The 13,517-nt window shown below is 48.2% G+C and overlaps 1 protein-coding gene across 3 annotated transcripts in view; it reads right to left on the bottom strand.

Annotated features, from left to right (window-relative positions):
• SLC7A1 (solute carrier family 7 member 1) overlaps window positions 1-12,920 on the bottom strand; it is a 48,621-nt gene extending 35,701 nt beyond the window's left edge. Inside the window, exon 1 of one of the 3 annotated variants that reach the window (XM_054812957.1) lies at window positions 12,768-12,920. The gene's annotated coding sequence lies outside the window, so the exon portion shown is untranslated. Of the gene's footprint in view, window positions 1-10,513; window positions 10,661-12,767 lie in introns of those variants that run through there. The other 2 variants (XM_054812947.1, XM_054812966.1) reach the window with 2 other exon arrangements.
• Window positions 12,921-13,517: the final 597 nt, after the last annotated feature.

The following is a 13,517-nucleotide window of genomic DNA, read 5'->3' as shown; positions in this document are numbered from 1 at the left end:
TCAAATTACACTTTGCAAGAAAATTGCTTGATTTAACTCCCTCGATTTGTCATAAAACCCAAGGGGATCTCCACTGATAATTAGACTTGCCAAATGAAAGCCTGAGACAGATTGCCAGGGATCTACTCAAAGTGACACACTGTTCGAAATCTGCCAGAGATTCAGCCTTGGTATCAAGCAGAAAAAAAAAATGCTCTGGGAATGAATATTAAGTGAACTTCTGTCTTCTTAAACCCAGATAAAATGAAGACAAAGCTTTGCTTAACCAAAATGCCTGGCCATGCCATTCAGCTTGCTCCAGTCATGGCCCTTGCACAACAGTCCTTGGAAGAAGGTGGGAAATGTCCTTTAGGCAATAAGGAAGCAAGTTAGACAGAGACAAAAGTTGGTTTGTTATTAAAACAGTAGTGGGGAAACAAACAAATAAAAAATGAAGAGCCCCAACCTTCACACAGAACAACAAACACTATCCTGCACAACCGTGGGAGACATCCGATGAGACAGAAGCAAGGAAGGAAGGAAGGAGAAGACTTCCCTGAACACCATCATTTCACCAGGAGGAACAGCCCAGCTGAGTGGGGATCTTCAGGTGTGCACAAGGGGCAGATCAAAGGTGGGTGTAAATGAGTGGATTTTGGTACATCTCTGAGCAGCCAGGAGCAGGTGGAAGCCAGCAGGTAGCTCATGGTGAGCAACAGCAGCTCCAGCTGGAGGCAGAGCCATGTGGCAGCAGCAGATCCCCATCAACCCTGCCCAGCAGCCCATGGGCATCCTGCCCGAGCGACATGCTGGACCATGGACCAGGGTTTGGCCACCCCCATGGACCAGCACGTCTGCAGGTCAGATGTTTCTCAGACACACTGGCTTATCACCATGCTGCTGTCCCAATTAAAAACTTTCTTCACTACCATAACAAGTACTGACTCGATGCAAAGGAACCCCTTCCTTTAGTGGGAAGGCAGGAACAGTGTTTCTGTGCAAGAGGTGGAAGAGTTTGAAGATCTTTTTTAGAGGAAATGCTCTGTAACAAACTTTGGAGGAATTGCTCGCACAAGGGAGAGCTCAGCCTACACTGGACACGCAGCCATTCAGGGATGAGGGGGAGCAGAAATCTTACGTGGCCAAGTCACAGGGCTCCCTGTGCTTTACACCAAGATGACTCTAGGCTTCAGAGAAAGGTTTCACTGTCCTTGGGTATCTGCAAATTAAGTGTTCAAGGTCAGGCTGGATGAAGCTTTGAACAATCTGACCTAGTGAAAGGTGTCCCTGCCCATGGCTGAGAGGTGGGAGTATGCTCTTTACAGGTCCCTTCCAACACAAACCATCCTATTCTATGATTCTATAAAATGTCATATTTATGCTACATCACTCCTTAAGGCTTATGCAATCAAATAAAGTAATTAGAATATGTTGTCATTAATCCAGAAGTTTTTTCTGCTGATTTGGAGGCCATTCTCAAGGTCCTGACCCACGCAGACTTTCAAGTCAGACCTGGCAGCTCTGCACTGTGATGTGGTTGTAGGATAGCGACTCAACATAGCAAAAAAATTAAAAAAACCTTCCCTTTTCTGAAGAAACTGAAGTTAATTTCTCATGAAGTAAATCAACTGCATTCCAAAATATATTACAACCTTCTGAGGGCAATTCTGTGACTACAGACCTAATACGAAAGCTTCCTGCGAATATGATTTAGCCAAAGAGAAGCCTAGTGTGAAAGGAGCTAAAATGTTTGCTTTTAGACACAGTATTCCCACATTCCAGCCATAATTCAAGGGCTGGGGAGGGATCAGCTCCTTCTGAGCCCCACGTGTTCATTTGTGCAAGCACAAACAAGCACTTCACACACTCCTTACTTAGCTGGTGTGTGCAGCCACATACTGTCCCGCAGCCGAGAGAATACTGCTTGTCTGCAGTTTCAGTTTCTGCCTAGCAGACAAGTAATTCCCACTGGAGAGCTCTTCAGGAAGACCTTCCCCTGAGACACATGCCCTGGCACACACCGCGTTAAAAGCAAAGACTGAATGCTACCGTCTGATCAAATCAGTACTGTCCCTTCACCACATGCCCCACTGTCCGGAGTCACTCAGTGCCGAAGGAGCCAATGGCACAACTCTGAGGGGACGTCGATGCCCCGGCCGCCTGGGAACAGGACAAGGAGCGGAGCATCTCACAGGAGGAAGCCCTAGCTGAGGCAGTCCGGGCAGCCCAAACCAAGGCAGAGGGGTACACTGAGTGCCGATGGTGCAGCCGTGCTTCCAGCGTAACCAGGATATGGCGATGTCCCAACTCCCTGACGGTTAATGACGCACCCCCTGCCAGTCCATGACGCATGCCTCACTAGGGACCACTGTTTTGGGATGGGAATTGGGCTGGGCAGGGCAGCAGTGGAGCCCAGCTGCCAGGACTACAGGATGTGTCCACATCAGCGTAGTCTAGACAGACACCCACAGCAAAACAGGAGCCAAGGACAGTGCAAAGAGGTGGAGCAGAGGAGGTAAAGCAGGGAGTTGTGTGAAAGAAAAAGAGAAGGGAGGTGATAAAAGCCACCTGCCACCCCACATTTGAGGCAGGCAGTAATCCCACTCCAGGAGTGCAGCCAGCACACACCACACTCACCTCCTGGTCACTGAGGAAGCCCTGCTCCAGCTGTCCCTCACCGTGGCAGGGTGGTGGGCACACACTTCTCACCTGAGATCAAAACATCCTGGCCATGACTGCCCACCCTGGCTCTCCCAGCTCAGCCGGCGCCACTACCTGTGCTGCCTCTGGGCTTGCAACAAGGTGCTCGCATTGCATCATCTTCCCACCTTCCTCCCCTTCCCAGGCACTGCCCTCCGCAATATTCCCGGCCATCATGAGCAGACAGGGCAGCTAAAAACAGCCTAGTATTTAGGAATAGCAGCGATGCAGAGTTTGGTCTTTTTTGCAAACACTACAAGCGGTTTCCATGGCAGCTTCGCCCACAGACTTGCCTGCTTGCTGTTAAAACTTCATGCTGCACAAGTCGCCTGCTTACGTTTCAGTGTTTGACCCAATCCTGCCCGGCTCTGCAGTTTTTCAGTCCCGTACACCACCAGAGCTAGTAAAATCCCCTATTCAAAAAAGCAGGAGCACCCAATTAATAAAAACAGGCATATGAAATGGGATTACTGGTCTGACTGTGGGGGGGGGAAAAAAAAATCAGTCTCAGAACTGTTTTGCAAAGAATCCCACAAGCCGTAAAGAATTTGCAGCTCCTAAGCGCTGACAGATTTACAACAAAATGCCTCTGAAAACTGCATCCATTTCAGGCATTTGAGCCTAAAGTAAGTACAGAGCATGGCAAACAATTGCAAGGGTGACGTTTGACCAGTCTGACTACAGGGTAACCAACTGCTCCTGTTTTCACACAGGGATATCAGAATCCAGTTTTGATATTCTACCTAAATAAATCTTATCAGAAAGGAGGCACAACACTGATGTGGAATTACACAGCCAGGTAGGTGCGGAGTGTGTTTGCTTTGGGTAAATGCTCTTTTTTTAGCCACGAGCTCACCGCTCAGCTCTCCCCTGCTCCTCAACTGCTGCACTGCAGGAGGAAAGACATGAAGTCGATGCCCGGGCTGCACCCCCAGGTTTGATACGGGGCCAACAGAGCCTCCTGACCACCCGTGATTTGTTGCAGCACGCGGAGGGGAACAGGAAGATTGCAATGTCAGATATGCAGGTAGCTGGCAGCGCTCGGGGTTAAGGCGGTGTGGCTAAAGGCGCTGTTGTCTAAGGGGAGTTCTGCTTCTAACCCAAACGTTCAAGGCTGCACGGCTGCTGATGGAGAAGGGCTGAGGAAAAGCAATGTCCAAGCACAGCCTGTTTCTTATTTATCTCAGACTCTTTCTCAAAGTACAACAAAAGGCTTCCCACTCCTGCCTGGGATGGAATCAAGACTTGCTGAAGGTTGGGTTCTTTCCTCCAAAAAAGCAAAAGCAAAGATGACACCCACCAGATGAACTGGGAGTCAGACCACAAGCCGTGCATTTTGCGTCTCGCTGCTGACGATGCCACGCAGAGGGACCCTGCACCCCCTCAGTGCGGGGGCTCCACGCTGGCCAGACTGAAGAGGGATTTGTGCAGAAAGCTCATAACTCTCACTAATGGATGTGATAGCTGGGGGGGCAGCGAGAGCAGGGACAACGCAGAGGTACACGTAGGTAAGAAATGCATAAGGCTGGCAGGTTTGGCTGGAGCCAAGCAGTGAGGATGCTACAAAATACAGTGTGGACTCAGCCCCCTATTTTGCACAAGGAGAGGCATTACCTTATAGCCAGCCTTACAGTTTGTTTTGCCATCTGTGCAGCAGAAAGCCAGCTCTCAACTCACACATCTCCATGAAGGAGCTTGTTCTGGCTTGCTCAGAAGCACGAGTCAATTTACAGGAGATTAACTCCCATGAGCAAAAAAAATATTTGCATATACTTGTCATTCAGTCCCATCAGCCTAACAGTTGTAGGCTAAAATCTTACTCAGGTTTCTAATTTTATTGGAATTGTCATCTGCACCTCCCTGCCTTTTATGCAGAAGCCTGGTCTGCCCCCAAAACCTGCACCCGGAACCCAGTCATAGGGATAAGGGAAGCCACCCAGCACACAGTCCTGTTGAGGGAAGTTATACAGCTATCCTTAAAAATTATTGCGTCCCAATCGGCAAAAGTATCATGTTTGGAGTGAGTATGCACTTTTTATTGCGATAAAAATTACTAATACTATTCAGTGTGCTAATACATTTTAAAAACCTTACTATATTTTTCCACATCATCATTCCAGCATCAAAGGAAATCACTCTTAATTATATTTATAGGGCTGGGGGGGAAGTACGCAGAGAGACCTAAATACGACAGTCTCTGAGAGGTGTTTCATTATACATTTCAACATGCTTCTCCGAGCACGTACAGTGCCATCTCTCCCCATGTCATTCATCTAGAGCAAGAAACTTTGAAGTATAATAAGCTCTGCTGCTGCTAGGCTTTTTAAGCGACAGCAGGAAGGAAACAAACTACTGGCTGTAAATATTCTCCTTAGTTCCACTGCACTGGGACTTGGGGGAAGAAACAAACAAAAAAAAAAAAGTGATTTTAAAGCAAAACAACTATTAAACAAATGATAATTAGCATTTTCCCCCAAGGGTCTGAACAGCAGCATGAAAAGCAAAGAGCTGCTGTTGTGCTTTTGATAATGCCCTGCACCATGCTGTTCTGCTCTCCAGGTATTTCCTGCGAAGGAAAAAGCAGGTTCAAAAGTACTCTAACATCTGCGGTGGTTTATCTGGAGCAGCCAAAGCACAACAGTGGGCCTCATCACTTACACAAGTTTCCTTGAAGGATATCCTTGTGTTTCTACACATGCCGACCAGGTTATGAGGGGCAGGATTCCTCTCAACTAGCTTTAGCCAACTCCAAAACAGATGGGCTTAGGGCATCATCTCGCCCCTCTCTGTAACCAACAGGCAGAGACAGGCACCTCCAAGTATAAATTTATCCCTTCAGAGGAGAGATGGGAGGAATGACCTTCCAGAGAATCCTGCCTTCCCCAGCTACTGCAGGGCTCTAGCAGACTCCTATGAAAACTCCACCAGGAACTGAGGCTGCTTCTCAAGACAGAAAACAGATTTAACATACAGCCAGCAGAAGCAAAAATTCCTCAATGGAGTTTGACCTGTCTTTCTGTGTCTTTCAGTTAATAGAAAGATGTAAAAGTCTCTGAATAGTCTTTGGGGCTTTAGCAACTCAGAAGTCTGCTTCCCCCACAAGAACAACGACTCCTCCTAACACTTGTGTTCCTCAAAAATAAGAAGGTTTTCTGGACAAAGCTGTGGATTTTAGAACTGCCCGAGCACCGATCCCAGCACCTTCAGAGCAAAGCATAATCATCTGCTCCAGTTGCTTAACTGTTATGCTTTTCACTCCATTGCTTGTGTTGGTACCTTTCCTGAACCAAAGAGATGCTAGAGGCCAAATTCCCACTCTAATCTCACAGAAGTTCTCATTTCCAAAATCCCAACAAACACCTATTGTTTTTCTCCTCCAAGATGTGGCACCTCCACCCTAAGCCATTATACAGCTGCTGACTTTTGAATGTTGAACTTTCTTCTTGCTGAGGGTGCCAGAACATTTTGCTCCTTTCTTCCAGCAGATTGCAGCCAAGAAGGTCCTGCTTGATGCACCTGTGGTCAGCATGAGTGGATATACAACTGTATGGCACCTTTGCACTTCAAACCTGTATCAGCCAAGTTCAGGCAGCGATTGGAAGACAGACTTTTAAAAATCTGGTTTGATCACTTCATTTCTATACAGCATCCATGTGTATATCTTTATTCAGTGGGTTGCTAAAACAGTGGTGGACAAGTTAGTCAAGTCCTCAGTTACAGGAAATCTTTTTTTCTATGGTGACAATTATATTATACCTTCATTGTCAATAACAGCTACATAATTCTTATTGCAAATAACTTGCAAAAAAACCCTTCTGTTGCTGCTCTAGGTAAAGCAAAAAAGCAGAGGGGTTGATTCTACTGTATTTTCCTTAATGGCTTGCTCTCAGCTTTCGGAAGCTATAAGCACACAAACCAGTCTGATGCACAGACTGTCACTGCAAAGTGAAACAGAGAATAAAAATCTTCACAGCACCTATGTTACAGGTCACCCTGTTTTGTGAACTTTTTGGAAGGCAAAGAACAAATAGCGCAGCATGCAGCAGCATCCTTTGCTTGGGAATTATCTCACATGGGTCATTAAACAGCTGTCAGGCAGCATGCAATCCCAAGTGGAGTTTAATCAGCAACCTAAGGATGAAAGACTATATTCTGGTTACCTGAGTCAACTAAAACCCTCCAGAATATTTTCTAAAGATACATCACATTATTTACTTTGCTAGCTGAAACTGCTTTATAAGAGTCACTTCAACAAAATCACCTAGTTCTACAAACTCAACAACAGTTTTTCCAACTACTTTAAGAATCTTTCACCTGATGAAGGCAAGCTGTTCTTCAGTTTAACAAAACAGTTCATTTATCAAATCACAGTAATTTCTTGCACAGTAAGTCCTCTCCTGCCACATACACATCCGAATAAACCTCCCACATTCCCAAATGAAACTACTACTAGTGTTACCAGTGGTCTGATTTTGTTATTGTTTATAGCTTGTACTTTTTTTTCTTTTTTCCTCCTTTCTTATTTTGTAGAATTGGTTTTGCTTACTGACTCCAGATTTCACAGGAGGGCCTTCTGTTCCCCCGCTATCCACAGAGTTGCACCACCTCCCAACCCCACTGCGGAGCCGGTTTGGGGAGGCAGATCCTTTGGAAGCAAGTTCTCCCAAGCCCTGATCTCAGCATACTTTACCCATAAAATTAAAAGGTGATTTTGCATAGTATTTCTTTTATGGCAAAGTGGCACAAAACCACACCCCACAAATACCCCACAGCCAAAGCAAACTCACCTTTGCTTTACTCAAACCACTGCACCGACGTGGTCCACTGCAGACACGCAGAGCAGCACCGTATGAGTGCAGCACCGGTTTTCTTAGAGCTCCAAGTGCACCAGATGCAGAGGTAAATGTCCCCAAATGCTTGTTACCACCTTCTACTTCCCAGATGTCATCAACCTCTCTGCTCTGTGCACAGAGCTATCTATGTGGCATCCCGGATCACTTCACTCTAACACTGCTAACTCGAGTTAGCAAATATTTTCTAGACACACAATAGTATTTACTTGCCAGCTGAAACTTCAAAGATGTAACCTAGCTGCTAACTCGAGCTAGCAAAGACCCACCACTGAAGCAGCCTGTGCTACCCTGCCTCGTCTGAGCTGAAACAAGTCAGAGGAGAGCTCTCACAAGTGTGTCAGTCAGAAAACTGGAGCAGCAGTTGCCTCTGCCGCTGGGATGCCAGTGAGCTGCCGCCAGCAGCAAACTTCTCAGTAGGCACAACTGCAGCCAGGGATGATGTGCATCTACCCTATAACTCAGTTCTTCTCACTGATATTCAAATACCTGGCAATGGAAGACAGTCGGGCTCACGCACAGCCAGGAATAATACGGGTCATGGCACACATGGCTATTTATTTTGAGAACACCTTCTCATTTGACAGAACAGGTTCCAGGAATATATAAATGATCTGGTACGGGGGATTTCAACCGTCTGCCTCAGTCAGTACCAGGGACAACCCCTAGTTAAATAAGAAGCTCATTGTTCAATTTTTTTTTTTTTTTTAGAACTCCAGAGTGGCTTGTAATAAACTTTCACAAGTGGATGACTGTCAAATAGCCACTAAATTTCAAGAAAAAACATAGCTCACTCAGCAAATAAGGACAGTAATTAAGTCCTCAAAACCTAAGGATACTAAGTAAAATCCTCATTCTTGTAATCTAAAAATTAAACGGGTGAATAAGATCTACAAGGAAATATAAAAACAAATGACAAGGATGTGGAAAATAATGAGGCAAGAGTGAATTGCGAAAGCTGTACAGCTCATAAAAGACAGCTGGGATATTTGTCTGGAAGTGTGGCGAAATGGAACCCAAGAGTTATTCCTCATCCCAGAAAAAGGCAGGAGAAAGAGGTGTAAGAAAATATGAAGCTAAGTATTACCATTAAGTAGACAGTAATACATTTAGTATTTTAGTAAATACAGCAATCGCGTGGATTTTTCAGAAAAGGGGTCAAGACACAACATGGCAGGCACTGAGGAACAGGTTAGGTTAACAGGAAAATTTAATAAGGCATCCTGCTCAGCAAAGAAGCTGGTAGCACATTTTTTCCTATAGCAGTTACTGCTACTCCTGAACACACAAAAATTGCACCTCTGCGAAATACAGTTTTCTGCACTGTTTTTCATTTTAGTAAAAAAAACCCCAGAAACTCAAAAATCTCACTGTATTTTATTTTGGAAACTCTTAAATAAGGCACTTCTGTACGAGATACCATTCACAGGATTTATGACCCACCACCTTGGTGGTCTCCAGCAGAGTCAGGGACCCTGGCAAGGGCAGCAGCTGCTGACCCACCACCGAGGGATGGTGGCTCTGGCCAGCGCTGCCAGGGCAAGCAGGGTTTCCAGGTTTCTACAAACCGCAGCGGGAAGGGGGGAGCCCCAGCTCCTGAACCCTGACACCCCCAAACTGTCCAGGAACCACAGGCACTTGTCAGGAATCCCACAACCGGTGGGTAGTCACACGGTAGGTGTTAGCCTCTACGTTTTGTTTGATGAATAGCATGCCCTTTTTTTTTCTCTGTAGGTTTAAGTAGCCAGCGATATTGCAGCAACAGCACGATGGAAGGAGTGCTTAGATGCCAGAACAAGCCCACCCGTAGTGCAAACAGCCACGACTCTTCCCAAAGACACTGAGGAATCCGAGAACCTCACAAGTTCATTGAGGTAAACACTTAGACATTTATAGTGCAGACTTTTACATCCGAGCTAATCCCCCAATGCCTCCTTTTATAGTCAGTGGAAAGCAGCTTTCAGGTCACAACTCATCTGCTTCAGCGTACTGGGCTGAGATGAATCACACCCCAGGAACGTCTAGCCCTTCCCTGGCTGACTGTAACGAGAGCCAGGGCTGACTACCTTGGACATAGATGTCTACATTTGGCCAGATGAATGCTACCTTCAACACCATTCAGCACATGACAGATTTACAAGGATTTTGGCCCTAGGATAACGAAGGATGAGGATATAGCTGGTAATGGGAAAGAAAAGAAAAGGATACTGCCAAACACACTGACATAGATAACAGAGAAGATCCACCCTGGGTTACTAACTCTGGGTCGATATAGACTGGAGCTGATGCCAACCAACTCCGCCCAGAACCACCAAACTAGTTCTCCACGATTCTCCAGCCTCCCGGTTCTTCTGGTCAATGCCACTAGTTTCTCCACATACTCTCTTAAGTCAGGGGGACTTCTTAGCTCATCCTTCAGGAGAGGCAAAGGGGCTCTGTCACACCCTCATCTGCCCTATGGCATCACTGTGGCTCTGCCAATAACCTCACCAGGATGAAGCCAGTGTCCACCAGCCACATCTGCAGCCAAAGTAAATCACCCTCTCTTCTTCCTGCCCCACACTTTTGGCATCATTGATATGGGCCAAGAAAAGAGAAAGGCACTATATTATTTTCTACTCTTTGAAAGCTGGGATATAACTGGAAGTGACATTTCTGAAAGGCTGCTCAAGTCTCATTAACCTGTCATGGTGGATCAACCTTGAGGAACTTGGTAAATTAAAGGTGAACAAGAGGTAGTAGAGGCAGTAACTGTAACAAGATCCCTGCCCTCCTTCACTCAAACCATATTTATCCCTGTCTTCTTTCCCATCTGAGAAGCAGCAATGACCACCACACCTTTTTGCCCTCCCTCTTGCACAAACCAGACCATCAACTGCACTCAACGCCAGCTAGATTGGCACACATCAACTCTTGCTCGTCTGTCACATAACCTAAAGCAGAGACACAGAGCAGGCACAACACCGTATGGAGATGAACCCTACCTGAAATCTTGCGGTAGACTGCACAGGAAAAAGAAGAAAGAAAAAATAAAAAAAATAAAAAAGGAGGGAATGACAAAGATGCCAACAAAAATACAGCTGAGAGCTGATTACTTTTACAGCTGGTTAGATTACAGAAAAGAGTTACGGGTTCCCTCTTTTGTCTAAGCTAATTCCTTCTGTATAGCAAATCCTTCTCTCTCCACGTGGAGTGAAGAGCGTATTGCATATGTGCAATCACACGTCTCACCCACACTTGCAACTGAACTGCTTGAATTAGAAGCCTAGCTGGCCTCAGGTTTCCGCCACAGCCCACCCAAAACAAGGAGTGCCTACTGAATACATCTCCTGACTAATAAAAACAAGCCTATGAGCAGTGAGGCTCAGAACTTTACACATCCCAGGAAAACGGCATAAATCATGGACTAAACACCCAGCAGTCCTCGTGCTCAGGAAATGGGGTTATTGCAAAGCCATTCTGACTACCTAAACTATGCATGCGGTGGAGCAGTCAAGGTCTGTCCCCTTCAAATCGCTCAAAATGCAAGACATTGAAAATACCTGAAAGCAAAATAACTTTTGAGAGCTGTGGCAATCAACGACCTTGCTCCTTCTTTGTGCAGGGTCAGCACTTGCAGCTATGCAGCCTGTGCAATTACACAGTCCATGTCTAAAAGACATTTCAGTTGCCTGCTGAAGGCAACAGAAGTCCACAGAGCACCTGACCAGAAACACAAGTTTCTGCCTGTTCTCTCCAAGTGTTCATTGTATTTGCCTCTGACTGGGAGACAAGCAGAGACGTCCACACATCCCTGAGTGAAGAGCTCCAAGAGGCAGAGCTGTCCCACTGCAGAAGGTCCTGCGCGACACCTACACGTGTGACCAGGTCTTCTCCGCTTGCTGCCACGGCTTAGCGGAGCCCACAGAGACGGGCAGAGGGAGGCAGGGTGTCCAACTGGTTGTTGCTGAAGCATGAAGTTAATGGTTGTAAATGACCACACATGCCACACGCAGGTGGCAAAACCACTCAACTAAGACACAGTTAACTCAAAGCTGCAGCACCATGGTCACCTCGGCTCTTCTGCCCAGACCCGCAGCCTGTGAACTCTTTAGAGCTGCAACTGCGTTTCTGTCACGACTCTGTACAGCATTTACGGCAACAACACCCTGCTCCAAAACTAAGGCTTCTAGCAGCCAACAACACAACTAATTAGCACTTCTGTACATAGTCCCGATCTGTCTGTCCAGCCTTAGCTATATATAAAATCCCTCTTGAGGATTTTTAGCGGGTGTCATCCCCCACCCCTTTTGCCCTGTCTGCCACAAACATTCACACATACGTATGCAAAAAAGAAGAAATCCATCTGTTAGTCAGGCCCGCTGCCTGTAAAATGCTGACAAACAAAATGGAAACAAGTCCCTGTCCTCATCACAGGAACAGGTTCAGGAACAGCAGACAGCAGCAACTCACAGGGTACGGGGCTGACTCAAGCGCTACGAACGATACATGCATTGTTGGTAATTTCTCGGTTTGAAAGAGAGAGCAAAGCACAGCATGCAAATCACTCAGGAGCTATCTTGGACATGGCAAGACCGACAGGGAAACGGCCTATGGTTTCTCCTTGACACCTGGGCCTTCACCTCCCGGCACAGCATGGTCTCTACAGCACTGCTCGTGTGGTAAAGCAAAAATAAGCAAGAAAACGAGTTAGCTGGGAAACATGCATGCACTTATACGAGTCTCCTAACTCTGCCCTGTCTTGCTGCTTGCTCTGGAAGAGGTGAAGAGCGGCTGGAGGCGGCAATGCCCACCTCCGCAGGGGCACACACTCCAGGAGCCGATGATGGCAGGTCCCATCCCCCCACCAAGCAAACGCCCTTCCCGCCGGGCGGGCGGCCCCGGCATTTTGGGGGATCCCTCTTCCGCAGAGAGCTGGGACATCGCCCCGCCAGCGCGGGGAGAGAGGCAGGGGGGAAGCGAGGGATGGCTCCCAGCAGCGCTCCGGGAGGGACCTGCCGGGGACCGCGGGTGCAAGTAAGTCACGGAGAGAAAACGCAGAGGCGGCTGTTTTGGCGGGAGGGGAGACGGTCGGGCCCTGGGAGCCCCCCGCGCCTCCCCGGTTGCATCATGCAAAATGGACGCTCCCGCGTGGAGCCGAGGCCGCCGCCGCCACCCGCCCAGCCCGCTCCGCCCCACACCCACCCGCCCGCCGTAGGGCAGCCCCGCGCCCCACACTCACCCGCGCCCCACACTCACCCGCGCCCCACCGAGGGGCAGCCCGGCGCCGGCGGGCTCAGGCGGGAGGCGAGGCGGGCCACGGCAGCCCCGCGCTCCCCGCCGCCGCGTTACACCTCCGGCGCGGGCCGCGCGGCCCCTCTTCCTCCGCCCGAATGAATGGGGGCGCGGGCGGAGAGCGAGGCCGCCCCCTCGGGGCCCTTCCGGCAGTGGCTCCGCAGGCTGGGCAGGCTGTAGGTAACGCCGGGCGGACGGTGAGGCCGGCAGCCCCCCGGGGGAAAGCGCATCAGCAGAGCGGGAGCGGGGAGGAGAGCTCGGGAACATCCAGGTTTGAGCACGTAAGCGGGAACCGCGTGGTTGGGCATGGCCGCGCGGGGCCAAGGGGCAGGGAGCAAGGAGCTTGTTCCTCAAAGGCAGGTTCCAGGCAATCAGTTCATACCATTAGGCCAGCTGGGAATGAAAACCTACTTTTTTTTTTTTTCCCCCATCGGATTCAATGGGAATGAGAACAGAGGGGCTGGGTTGGACTGAACTGTCTGTTGAGCCATACTGTTCGCCGTGCTCTGACAGCTGATGCAGTTCTGCAGAACATGGCTGGCCAAGTGATGTTGGGATGAAATAGATGCAGTAGATAAAGGTAGACACCAGTGGACTTGGATAAGGCTTTCAACATTGGCTCCCATGAAGTACCATGACCCAAATTAAGGTAACATGCAGTTAATGAAATCTCCATGGCTGCCCCCAAAACTGGGGCAAATGGCCAAAAACTGG

This window comes from Grus americana, chromosome 1, assembly GCF_028858705.1.
Source record: "Grus americana isolate bGruAme1 chromosome 1, bGruAme1.mat, whole genome shotgun sequence".
NCBI classification, from domain to species: domain Eukaryota; kingdom Metazoa; phylum Chordata; class Aves; order Gruiformes; family Gruidae; genus Grus; species Grus americana.
Note: the sequence above shows the minus strand (reverse complement) of the source record. Positions and strands in the feature narration are given on the sequence as shown.